We start from the raw sequence: 12,477 nt of genomic DNA, 5'->3' as shown, positions 1-12,477 counted from the left end.
CAAAATTGAATTGCTCCAGGAGACACGGTTGGGAGTAACATTTTCCCTACCTTTGAAGCACACCTTAGGAACCTCTGAAAAACCTCAGGGGACCTTATAACACAGTTTGAAAACAGATTTGGAGAGTACCAGAAGCTAGAAGATACATGATTTATAAATGTCAAGTGTCTATTGTATTTCTTTTGATTAAATTTCTAGTATTACATGATCAACAATAGGATTTTACCAATTACCCTTTAAGACCCTAGTCACAGTGAATGATGTTCCCTATCTCAATGCTGCTTCTATCAATAAATACACAATGCCAAAAAATTTTACTCAATTTATGAATATTTTCTTTGTTTATACGATTAGAATTCACTTTAAACCAAAGATCAGATCGGTGTTCATTTATATTTCCTCTAATTTTTATACTATTTTATCATTAAAGTTTAAGTTTTTAATAATCTTGAATTTTTTTGTTTTTTTAGGAACTCAAACTGATCCCCTGCCCCCAAATAGTTCACCAAATTTCCTGACATTGTTATTGGATAAACATCCCCTTTTCATTCAATCATGATGAACAAAATATTGTTCTTTTATGCAAAATTTTGTTCTATTTTGCTTCATCCTTCCTCCTTTGGAATATTGTGCTCATGGCTTAGCTTTGTAATAGTGATAAGGTAACTATGCTATAATTCATTTTTTAAAAAAATATTCTTAATATTTATACTTTCAGGTGAAACTTGTTTATTGTTTTGAATGACTTTCTCTGTTATAGAAGTAATGCATTATGAAGAAAAGTTTGTGGGAAAACGTGAAAGAGTAAAAGGAAACCAAAAACCCCACTTCCCTATAACTATTGACATTTTGGAGTATAACTTTCTAGTCCTCTGTGCATGTAGGTATATATTATTTTTACAAATATTACCAAATATTGTTTTATAAATGGTTCTTTAATCACATACAAGTATTTCGCCATGTCATTAAATATTCTTTTGAAATATGATCTTCAATGGCACATTAGCCAATTTTGATAAGAGTCAATAGAAGCAGTGTCAGTAAAACTCTTAGCCTTTCTGGACTCAGTCATCTCTTTTACTTGAACTAGCACTGATGTTACCAATTGTTGTTACACAGATCAGCATTGTGTGCTTGCCACTGCTGCACCTCGTAACTTGAAATCAGCTGCTGTAAACTTGAAATTGGTTTTTGGCTGTAGTTTACTGTATCATAATGAGTTTTTCAGTATTTGCCACCTGCATCTCTTTTATGTCAAAGTGACTCAATCACAGGATGTTAGGTAGCTAATAAAATGTGAGTTACAACAAGGAACAGGCTAGAATTTGTTTGGTTGTAAGAGATCCTTAGCTTCATATTGCACAATCTTATTTTTGTGTTCCCTTTAAATCATTAACTAATATAAATCAATCTTAGTTATTCAACCTTAGAAGAGATTAAATAACTCTCAAATTCTTAGGAAAGATTGACTAACTCTCATGAAAGCAAAGTATATCTATGATTGTTAAAAGATTTCAGAGTTACCTTTAATATTTGTGATAGAATACTTAAAAGTCTGAGTTGTTTTTTTCAAATACAGTGCAAGTTTGCTAAACTATATAAACTACAGGCAATCAAACATGATATTAAGCTACAAGTAGCCAAGATATCAAAAACAGAATAAATTTCTAGAATAAGTCATGGTAGATATATTTATAGTTACTTTTCAATACACAGGAATATAGGCCTCTATCTAGCAATGTTTCACTGGGCCTTGAGTATTTATTTTTTAAAATTGTGAGGTTCAAAATAATAGTACAGTGCCCAAATATATTTACTATGCCTCCAATTATTACCTAAATAATGAGGCACATTAGATCACAGAAGGAAGTTATTTAATAAAAACTCTTTTTTCCCCCACCACTTACCTTACACAGAAGAGTTGCTTACTGAATCCCCAGATGTAAAATACAGTACATGCTAAAACTTTGAAGTATATGGATCCTTAGGATTTGAGTTTCTTCCTTTCTCAGGGAATTAATGGCTGGAACCTGAGAGTAAAAACTCAGGAAAGGGACATTGTATTTCCCTTCCTTTTGCTCCATCTGAACATGCTTACTAAACCACCAAGCCCAGCCTCTGCTGATTAGGTGAAGAGTTCTCTGCTATCCAGTACAAAGGTTATCCTCTGGAGCACACACATATCGGCCATTCATTTCCTTCAATTCTTAAATTTCCCTGGATATTTTCTAGTTTACTTTAGCTTTTCACAAATGACTCTAAGATGAACTCATTGTTCTATCCTTCCTAATGCACTTTAGTTCATAAAATCAGTTTACTGCATACTTTGTTATCTTGAATATTTACATCCTCACTGGTTATCTCTTTGTGCATTTGGCTTTGAACAGGTTTGCTTGATTTTATTTTTAGAACTGTAAGTAGTTTGGTAACCTATCTTTTGATATTTTGTGGGAAGTCTGAATATAAATTTACTTCTTAGAGAAGAATGCATTAAAATAATTACATTTCTTAACCATTAAAAACAGAACTTTAAGAAACTTCTTTAAAAAGTCTAGTGCATATAGTCAAATTCTTTTCCTATACCACACCATCATATCTCCTCCACACCTCTTGTTACCAAATCATTCTGCTAAAAACCTAAGCCAAGAAGAAACTGGAAAGGCAAGAGGAGACAAGAATTATATGCTAATTATACTCTTAAATGTGTTTGTAATAACTCCTTCTGTGATCTGAAGTGCCTCATTATTTAGATCATTGTTGAAGAAATAGTAAATATCTGGGTCCTGCACTATTACTTCTAACACCTCACAACTTAAAAATAATTTTAATTTTCAAAATGCTTTCACACATATTGACTATTTGATCCTAAATGCTTTTTTGCAAGTCTTTCAATAGTACTGACACTGAAATGTTTGCTCAGTGTGAATAACCTAGTGTTTCCACAAATTAACTGTTATAAATAGAAAGAAAACATTGGAAAATCAGAAAGAACACACATTCGACTCCTGTTATTTTTGAACTTACTTCACATAGTTCCTTTTTTCCTAAACACTTTTCCTCCTCTTCATATTTTTTCCTTTCTTTACTCTTTCCACAAACTTGTAAAGAAAAATTAAATATATTACTTGTTATATGCAGTAAATTTTGTCTTGGAAATACAACAAATACAGTCATTAGATGTTTCTGTGAGGACCAGTGGATTAAATGAAAGTTGCAGATCATTTCTTGACACCATAATCAGAAAAAGCTATGTAATGTTTTGAACGACTAATAATAATAAAAAAAGAAAAGAGATAACAGTATAGTCATATGGAAAGCAGTGTGGAGGTTCCTCAAAAAATGAAAAATAAAACTACCATATGATCTAAAAAAAAAAAAAAAAAGAAAAGAAAAGAAAAAAGAAAAAGCTGATACCCAGCCACCACTTACTTCTCTGTTGCCATCTCTGGGGTCCTAATCCCCATCCCTTTAGATGAGTTTTTACCTTAATATACTATAGAAGGAGATCTGTGTACAGAAATAACCGTCTCTACCTTGTCATAATTATCAAAGTCAAAACTCAAAACTTGAAGAAAAACTTTGATGTTATCATTTACCATAAATCTCTTACTAGTTGCAAATTATTTTCTACTCCATCCATTCTGAACTTTTAAAAATTCTTTTAGATGTAGATGGACACAATACCTTTATTTTATTTATTTTTATGTGATGCCAGGGATTGAACTCGGTGCCTCATGCATGCTAGGCAAGTGCTCTACCACTGAGCCACACAACTCCAGCCCCCCATTCTGAATCTTAAAAATACATACCAAACATAGCTGTCCTGCCTTTCATTTTTTTCTCTCAGTGACTCTTTTTTTCCTAAACACAGGCAGAAATTACATATATATGTACATGGATATCTGTATGTATCTATATACATTTAAATAAAATTTACTATTAGTATTGTGGTTTTAGTCAATTTTTATGTTTTAACTTAGGATTTGAAGAGTTTCAGTCGAGAGTTTCTGAGCACAGTAGCTGAATATCAGAAACATAATATTAATATTAACAATTTTCTCTTTGCTTGCCTCTTTCTTTATTTTCAATAGGGAAGAAGAATAAAGTATTATTATGAATAGTAGAAGGTCTTCAAATACCCAATAGCAGAACAAAATAAAAGACACTCTGAAAAGAAACTTTCTCATGAGTGGAAAAGCATATCGTTTCAACACTCATTTGATGTTATTTCTCCTCCCCAAAAGAAATATCAAATATTTGGAAATCTAATATTTATCAGAGGGAAGTATATGCATACTATAAAAATATATTATGCTACTTATGTACTATTGTTGTGTATACACACCTACAAATAAGTCCAGGGAATCAGAAGATCTTAGTGCCATAATTATTACAGAGGATCTTCTTATTTTCCCAGTTCCCTGTGGGACCGGCTAACATTACAGAATTTGTAAATGAACTTAACAAACTTGTAGAACAAGTCAGTTTATTTACTTACTTGAGTATGTCTTAGTGGTAATTTTAAATATTTATTGCTAAATTGAAATTCTCAAAACTGTATCTGTATAATATATATTTGTAATATTGAAGATGAGTTGATATAACATGCAAATTATTAAAAATCTACAAATAGATATTATACTGTTATTTTATACCAAGGCTTATGTTCTTTAATATTACAATGCAAATGTCAGTATTGATCTTATGTTGTAAATGTATTATGTATGTTTTAGTTTTAATTATAAGGGGAATAATATGGCATGTCATATAATCAAATTGTCTTTTTTTTTTTTTTTTTAGTACCAGGAAGGAATTGAACCCAGGGATGCTTAACCATTGAGCAACATTCCAGACACTTTAAAAATTATTTTTATTTTTTATTTTGAGACATAAAAGTTGTATAGGGCCTCACTAAATTGCTGAGGCTGGCCTTGAATTTGCCATCTTCCTGTTTCAGCCTACTGAGCCACTGGGATTACAGTCATCAGCCACCGTACCTGGAATGTCATATATCAAAATCAAGTGAAGTATTAATGTTTTTTCCTAAGAAATCTGATTTGGAGGGACTATCTTGCAGGAAAAAGACAAGCATTTCAGTCTTCTTTTATTTGACATATTTACCTCTTGCCAGCAACTCAGTGGCAATCAAGTACATATAGGAAATAAAAAAATGTACCCAAAGTTATTTGGGGAATTACCCATAATGAAAAATACATCATATTACATGTAATCACCCTATATCCTTTAAAAAAAATCACATTTATTTTTGTTACAAAACAGCTATCTATTCTCATGTAAAACAATAGGAAATAGAAATGACTCAAGATAAGAAGTGAGTCATACATATTTCCACCACCACCCAACAATAACCACTGTTGACATTTCGAGTATGCTTTCTCTAGAATATTTCTGCATACTTACACACACATTTCACCTAATAGAAACAATCTTATTTTTTTAAAAAAACTTCCCACTTTATTAATGTCTCTATCTTAGAGCTGCTATTTGAATCGCTGTTAGGAGCATGAATATTGATTGATGATCTGAGAAATAAGCCATCATTGCCTGTTGCACTCCCACAATCTTGGAAACCATGATCCAAACAGACAATTAAATCTCAAGGCCTTTTGACCCAATGTGGCCCATTCATAGCTCAAAAAATTTTAAGATCATTTTGCTAAGTCCAAAAAATGGGAAACAGATTGGCCAGTTATCAGGTATGACAAAAATATGTAAATGAGTAGCTATTTAAAAGTAATTTATGGGATAATGTAATAAGGTAGAGTTAAAATCAGACAAAGCAAAGCAAGTCAAAATCCTTTGCAAGTCAAATTCATATGAAGGTAAAGAAAACATACAGGGAGGAGTTTGGAGAGCCAGATGTGTTTCCTCTGATCCACTGGACATGCTTCAAAGTGATACTGATAGAATAGAATTAAAATCTGGTTGTGTCATATTTCTGCTCAAATTCTCTTATGGTGGCTCACAGATCCTTGGTGACCTACTCCATCTCTTTATTTCTCCTCCCCAAAAGAAATATCTCCAGCGTCACTGTCAGAATGTTGGAGCTACCTGTTATGCTCCAGTAGTAAAGAGTTTCTCCATGTAAAACACTCACTTGTTCTGGGAAGTTTTCTCTGATTCTTAGCTTATGACAAGTAAGCCTACTATGTGCTTCCATAGCACCATGTAAACTCCAGGGACCAGCTCCTAACATAACAGCTGGATTGTAATAGTCCTTTTATGACTAGACAGAGCATTAAAAGAGAAACATTCCACAAGTTTGGATAAGAACCTGTACTGCCAAGGAGAGAAGGAAGTATAGATCAGAGGCCCTCCAGAGGGGCACTCCATCTGAAGTTTTCATACAGTTTTGGTCTATGTGATCCTTTCAATAGCTCCACCACAGTGCATATGATCTGGTCCTGGTCCTTGTGTTATACAAAATAAAAGGGCATATATAAGAGCCAGAGTGATCTTCAAAATATTCAAGTTATTGCCTTGACAACAACTCTGTGCATGCTGGCCTGCAGCAGGCAGTCTCAGCCTTGGAAAGATGAGCACACACCCAGACCTTCTGGTACACCATGTACCACTGCCAGGGGTGCCATCTCCCCCCAAGGAATCTGGGTCTACTTTGAGTACACAGAGATGGGATCGAGAATAGACAGTTGTATCCGGCCAGCTAGCAGATGCCACATGGTTTCTTCAGCCATGGCCACTTTGAGGCTTCTTGGAGCCAGGGTGACTGAATTGCCTGGCAGTTGGCACTAACTCTTTATTAATCAGTGTGAAAAGCATTTCAATGTATTGATAATCATATGGCTATACTGATGCTTACTTGGTAAATATGAGCCCTGCAGAAAGGAATATTTAACTTTCTTTGGATACTGAGCAAGAGGAAAGAGATCAGAAGATTTCCTTACTCAACCTCACTTAGCACTAAAACCTTGGAATCCATTAAGTGACAATCCATGCTAATGGTATAAGACAGAAAATAACAGGTACCTCAAGAGGAGTGGTGTGTCACAGGTACCACAGTATTCCATACCACTCATCCTGTGACATATAAGAGGGTTATATCAATAAGTTGAAATCAACATTGTTGTCTAGTCACTGAAACAAGGTATCTTTTCTATAATTCTTGTCTTTAAGAGCTGTAAAATGTCCTTACTTCTTGGACTCTAATCAAATGACCCAGATCCCCTTGTTTAAAGACACATGAAATTTCATGCAGGTATTCCCATCTGGGCATCCTGTGGTCAGCCTTGGCCTAAGAGGTACACTGAGACCATCACACTCACAGCCTTGAGTTAGAATTAATGATCATTATAGGTCAGGAATTTGCCCTGTGGCTTGGCAAAGAACATTGTAATCAAAAATGCTGTTTCCAGCTAAGTGTGCTGGCATATGCCTGTAATTTCAGTGACTGGGGAGGTAGAGGGAGGAGGATAGTGAATTCAAAGCCAGCATTAGCAATGCTGGTGCTAAGTAACTCAGTGAGACTCTGTCTCTAAATAAAATATAAAATAGGGCTGGGGGTGTGGCTCAGTGGTCAAGTGCCCCTGAGTTTAATCCCCAGCACCCCACCTCCATCCACGCAAAATAAATAAATAAATAAATAAAAATAAAAAATGCTGTTTTCCCAAATGACCACTTTGCAAATTTTGGGAAACAGTGAAAAGAAAGGGGAAAAATCAGGTTTCAGTACATTTACAAAAGTTTTTTAGAAAGGGATAGAAGGTAAACAATTGAGACTTCCTACTTAAACTATGAGTAAGAAATCAAGATAGAGCTGAGCAGGTAAGACAACCCCAGGCAGGTTACAGTTAAGAAAGGGTAGGCCCTGAAGCTTCTTTCAGAAGTGGGTTTTGGTGGGGCTGCGGTTGTAGCTTAGTGGTAGAGTGCTTGCCTAGCATGTGTGAGGCATTGGGTTTGATCCTCAGCACCACATAAAAACAAATAAATAAAAAAATGAAGGGGTTGTATCTGTTTGCAACTAAAAAAAATTTTAAAAAGAGTGGGTTTTTATGACAGAATAAGCATCTCATTTCTGGCTTTGGCAGACATCCTTGATCTGCAGAGGAGCTTGAGGGAAAGGGCAGGGATGGGTGTGTTGAGGATGCCTAATTCAATGATGGTGACTGGCAGGCTCTCCAGGGCTCTTCATTGGTTTCCAATCACTGATTTCCAATGGGGGAAAGTAGGAGAGAACCCCTTTTCTGACCTTCAGTCCTAGAGTTGGTTCTGGATAATATTTGACATGTTGTAGAATTAATTCAAGGAGTACTTGCATTTTTTTTAAGAGAGAGAGAGAGAGAGAGAGAGAGAAACTTTAGTATTTATTTATTTATTTTTTTAGTTCTTGGCGGACACAACATCTTTGTTTGTATGTGGTGCTGAGGATCGAACCCAGGCCGCACGCATGCCAGGCGAGCGCGCTACCGCTTGAGCCACATCCCCAGCCCCAAAGAGTACTTGCATTTTGACAAATAAAATTTGCAACCTTATTTTTAATACCAATGCCAGCATATGAGAGTTATTTCCATACCATACAAAATATTAGAGTTATTTATATATAAAATTTCCTTTGTGGTTAATTAGAATACCAAATTTGCAAGACTACTTACCATATCCCAGTGATAGGTTTTTAAAAGATTCAGACAAAATATTAAGAGTTCCTATCCTCAAGGAATGCACAGTTTGCTTGTATGAGAAAATTAGCATTCAGCAAATAATTAGGGAAGAAATAAGTGATGAATTATAGTATTGATTTGAAGTGTAGTTTGAATTCAGGAAAGGCAAGTTCAATACAAGTTGAATAAAAGATTATTGCAGGAAGATTAGACTTAAGCCTTTGGAATGAAGAAAGTTTAGAAGAAGATAAAAAGAGAATGAATGGCTTTGTGGTATGAAGAATAACATGAGTTAAGGCACAAAGGCAGAACATTAATATCATGTTCTCAGTGACATACAGGATATGTGTGACTGTAATTGGAGCAAGTAAACAGGAAAAAAAGGTTGGAAAGTTGTAAGGTTTTGTTACCTCAAAATTCAGTCAGTTTGAACTGAATGTTATAGACAACTGTTGTCTAATGTAGATGCAATGTAAGTCATGTGTATAATTTAAAAATTTCCAGTGGCCACTTAAAATGTGAAAAGAAACAGGTGAAGTTAATTTTTAACAATGTAGTTTTTCTAATTCAGAGTATTCAAAATACTGTAATTTTATCATATATTAAACATAAAATTTTAGACTACTCTAGTGTTTTAATTTAAATTTTCTATGTAATGTTTTGAACAGCCAACAATAAAAAATTAAAAAATAAAATAAAATAAAATTGATCACTGTCAAAAAAAAATTTTTAAGAACTTCAGTTCTTCAATTATAATAGCTGCATTTCAATAACTCAATAGCCTTGTATAAGCATTGAACAGCATAGCTATCGATAAATGTGAGATTGTTTATTTTCAGAATAATAAAAAATGGTACCTTAGGAAGATTTGTTGTCCGTAATATAGGAATGAATTTAAAGGTGTCATGGTTGGGGGAGAAGATAAGTTAGATCTGGAATGAGTTCAACATGGGTACTAGAATGGTAGCAGTGGGGAGTTGAAAGAATAGGGCAAATCTGAGAAATATGTCAAAGAAAAAATAGATATGCTTTGATGATTAATTGGCAATTAAAAAGAAATCAAGTGTGATAGCCAGCCTTCAAACAATCCTTAAAGATCTTTGCCTCCTGGTATTCATTCCCTTCCATGCTAACCCAGGGGTGATTTTTTTTTGTGTGTGTGTGGTTAATGAAATAAGCAGTAGTTATGGCACGTCACTTCCAAGATTAGGTTATAAAAGACACTGTGGCTTCTGCATTGTTGGTTCTCTCTCTAGGATCCCTAGCTCTGGAGGAAGCCAGGAGTTAAACTGTAAGCAGTCCTCTGGAAAGGCCCAGGTGGCGAGGACTTGAGGCTTGCCAGTGTCATGAGTTTGGAAGTGGTCCCTCCCTTCCCAGGTGAATATTTAGATAACTGCAGTCCCAGCTACCACTTTGCAACCTCATGAGAAGCTGAGCCAGAACACCTGGCTAAGCCTCTCCCTGGCTTACACAACCTGTGGAGATAATGTTTATTGATTTATAAATTTGGAGGTAATGTGTTACAGTAATTGATGATTGCATATCAAACAATAGTAAAAAGAAAATCAAACCTAAAAATAGGCAATAAAATTGAATAGGTATTTTTACAAAATAAAGTAGTAAACATGAAAAAGTGCTCAACATCTTAGACACTAGGAAAATGAAATGAAAACCACAACTTGACAGCACTCCACATATACTAGCATGACTAAAATTAAAAAGATTTCAAAGGGGCTGGGGTTGTGGCTCAGTGGTAAAGCACTTGCCTGGCATGTGTGAGGCACTGGGTTTGATCCTCAGTACCATATAAAAATAAACAAAATAAAGGTAATCTTTCCATCTACAACTAAAAAAAAATCACAAAATGATGATGAGTATATGGAGAAACCTGAATTCTTTTTTTAAAAAGCAGATATAATTAACATACCATATAATTCATCCATTTAAAGTATACTGTTAAGTGTAATCAGTCCCGTCACTAGCACTCTTTCTCAAATGGTAAAACAGTTTCCATCTGGCCCAACAATGCCACTCATAGGCATATGCCTAAGAGAAAGGAAAACAGAGCCCACATAAAAACTTGTACATGGATAATCACAGCATCACTATTTTTAATAGCCAGAGAGTGGAAACAATCTTGTCCATGCACTGACAAAGAGATATTTTAAAAAAAGTTGTACATCCATACAATGAAGTATTATTGAACAAGAAAAAGAAATGAAGTACTGATATGTGTTACCACATGAATGAGTAATGCTGAGTGGAAGAAGCTGGTCACAAAGACCACATATTATATGATTCCATTTATATGAGTGTCTATATAAGCAAATATGTAGACAGAAAGCACACCAGGGGTTGCCCAGGAGATGGAAGACTAGAGGGTGACAGCTAAAATTACAGACTTTCTTTGTGGAATAATAAAAATATTTTGAAATTCATAGTGATGCTAGAGCCAGGACTGATTACATAGTTTGCTGGCCTAGTGCAAAATGAAAATGTGGGGTCCTTTATTAAAAAATTAACAGCAGAACATTAAACCAAGCAAGGGACCTTGTGAGACACAGGTAGCATTGTGAGACACAGAAGCTAGAGGGACAAGAAAACTTTGAATCTCAGGTCATAACAGGAAATCCATGTCTTGCCAGTATACTATGCTGGATAAGATGATCCATTCATTTTTGTGACCAAGTAAGGAAGCAAGATGATGGTGATTGCCTGTAGCTAGAGACTGAATCGCAGTTCAGGAATTTGTTGTCTGTTGTTTTTCCTTTGTTTAGTGGGAATTTAGTTATTATATTTGACATAGGTCAGAAGGTAATTTTTTTTAAAAGATTTGATAGTGTATCTCCTTAAATACAGAGGAGCTAAAAATAACTCCTTTAGGGCTGGGGGGTACAGCTCAGTAGTAGAGTTTGCGGAGAACGTGGGAGTAGTAGAGTTTGCCGAGGCTTCAATCCCCAGCACTGAAGAAACAAAACTCCTTTAATTTCCCCTCTTAAACTCTTCACTGAATTTTTTATTTCTCATAAATACAAATACTTGATTGGTGATGAAATGTTGGCTGCTAGACTTTTGGGTGGATCTGAGAGCAACTCTACAGTGTATTTTAGTGGTTTAGTTAAATCTTGTTTTAAGTTACTTTTGGAATATAATTTACTCTTTCACTGATAGCAGTAATTTTTAGTTTAGTTAATGAGGACATAAATATCCTTTTTTTTTTTTTTTTTTGTACCAGGGATTGAACCCAGAGGCTCTTAACCACCAAGACACATCCATAGCGTCCCTCGCCTTTCAAAGTTTCTTAGGGCCTCATTAAGTTGCTGAGTCTGGCTTTGAATTCTTTATCCTCCAGACTCAGCCTTTCCATCCGCTGGGGTTACATGGGCGTGCCACCGCTCCTGACCTATCACCTCTGAATCAGATATTCTTGTCTGTCATTGAGAAAGATTGGGGGATGTATAATTTATTCCAAGAAAATTGCAAATGTTCCAATTCTAGCATGAAAGGATTTCAACTATATTGGGTTACAAATAAACTATATCGATATTTCATCTGCTTTATTCTCAAAGAATATTAAATAACATTTTAAATTTAAAATCATTAAAATTTCAGAAAAGTCATTGACATCAATCCCAACTGGCCAAGACTGTTTGGGCTTTTCCCAAAACCGCCTCTGGAGGGCAATCTTCTTTCCTGCTAATCCGACAGAGTCAACTCCACCCTCTCCCGCGGCCGGACCTCAGCTCTTTCTCTCTGCTCTCGCTTTGGCCCCGCCCACGACCCTGGCCCCGCCCCAGCCTGTAGCTCAATCCATTTCCTCCTGTGATTGCTCTTGCCCCGC

General features: G+C 35.1%; 1 protein-coding gene across 1 annotated transcript in view; it reads right to left on the bottom strand.

The window, feature by feature from the left end:
* Inpp1 (inositol polyphosphate-1-phosphatase) overlaps nucleotides 1-2,124 on the bottom strand; it is a 33,204-nt gene extending 31,080 nt beyond the window's left edge. The window contains exon 1 of the mRNA XM_015481153.2: nucleotides 1,908-2,124. The gene's annotated coding sequence lies outside the window, so the exon portion shown is untranslated. The remainder of the gene's footprint in view (nucleotides 1-1,907) is intronic.
* Between the last annotated feature and the right edge of the window lie 10,353 nt (nucleotides 2,125-12,477).

The sequence above is a fragment of the Marmota marmota genome, unplaced genomic scaffold (genome assembly GCF_001458135.2).
Source record: "Marmota marmota marmota unplaced genomic scaffold, marMar, whole genome shotgun sequence".
Classification (NCBI taxonomy): domain Eukaryota; kingdom Metazoa; phylum Chordata; class Mammalia; order Rodentia; family Sciuridae; genus Marmota; species Marmota marmota.
The sequence above is the reverse complement of the archived record's forward strand: the minus strand, read 5'-3'. Positions and strand labels throughout refer to the sequence as shown.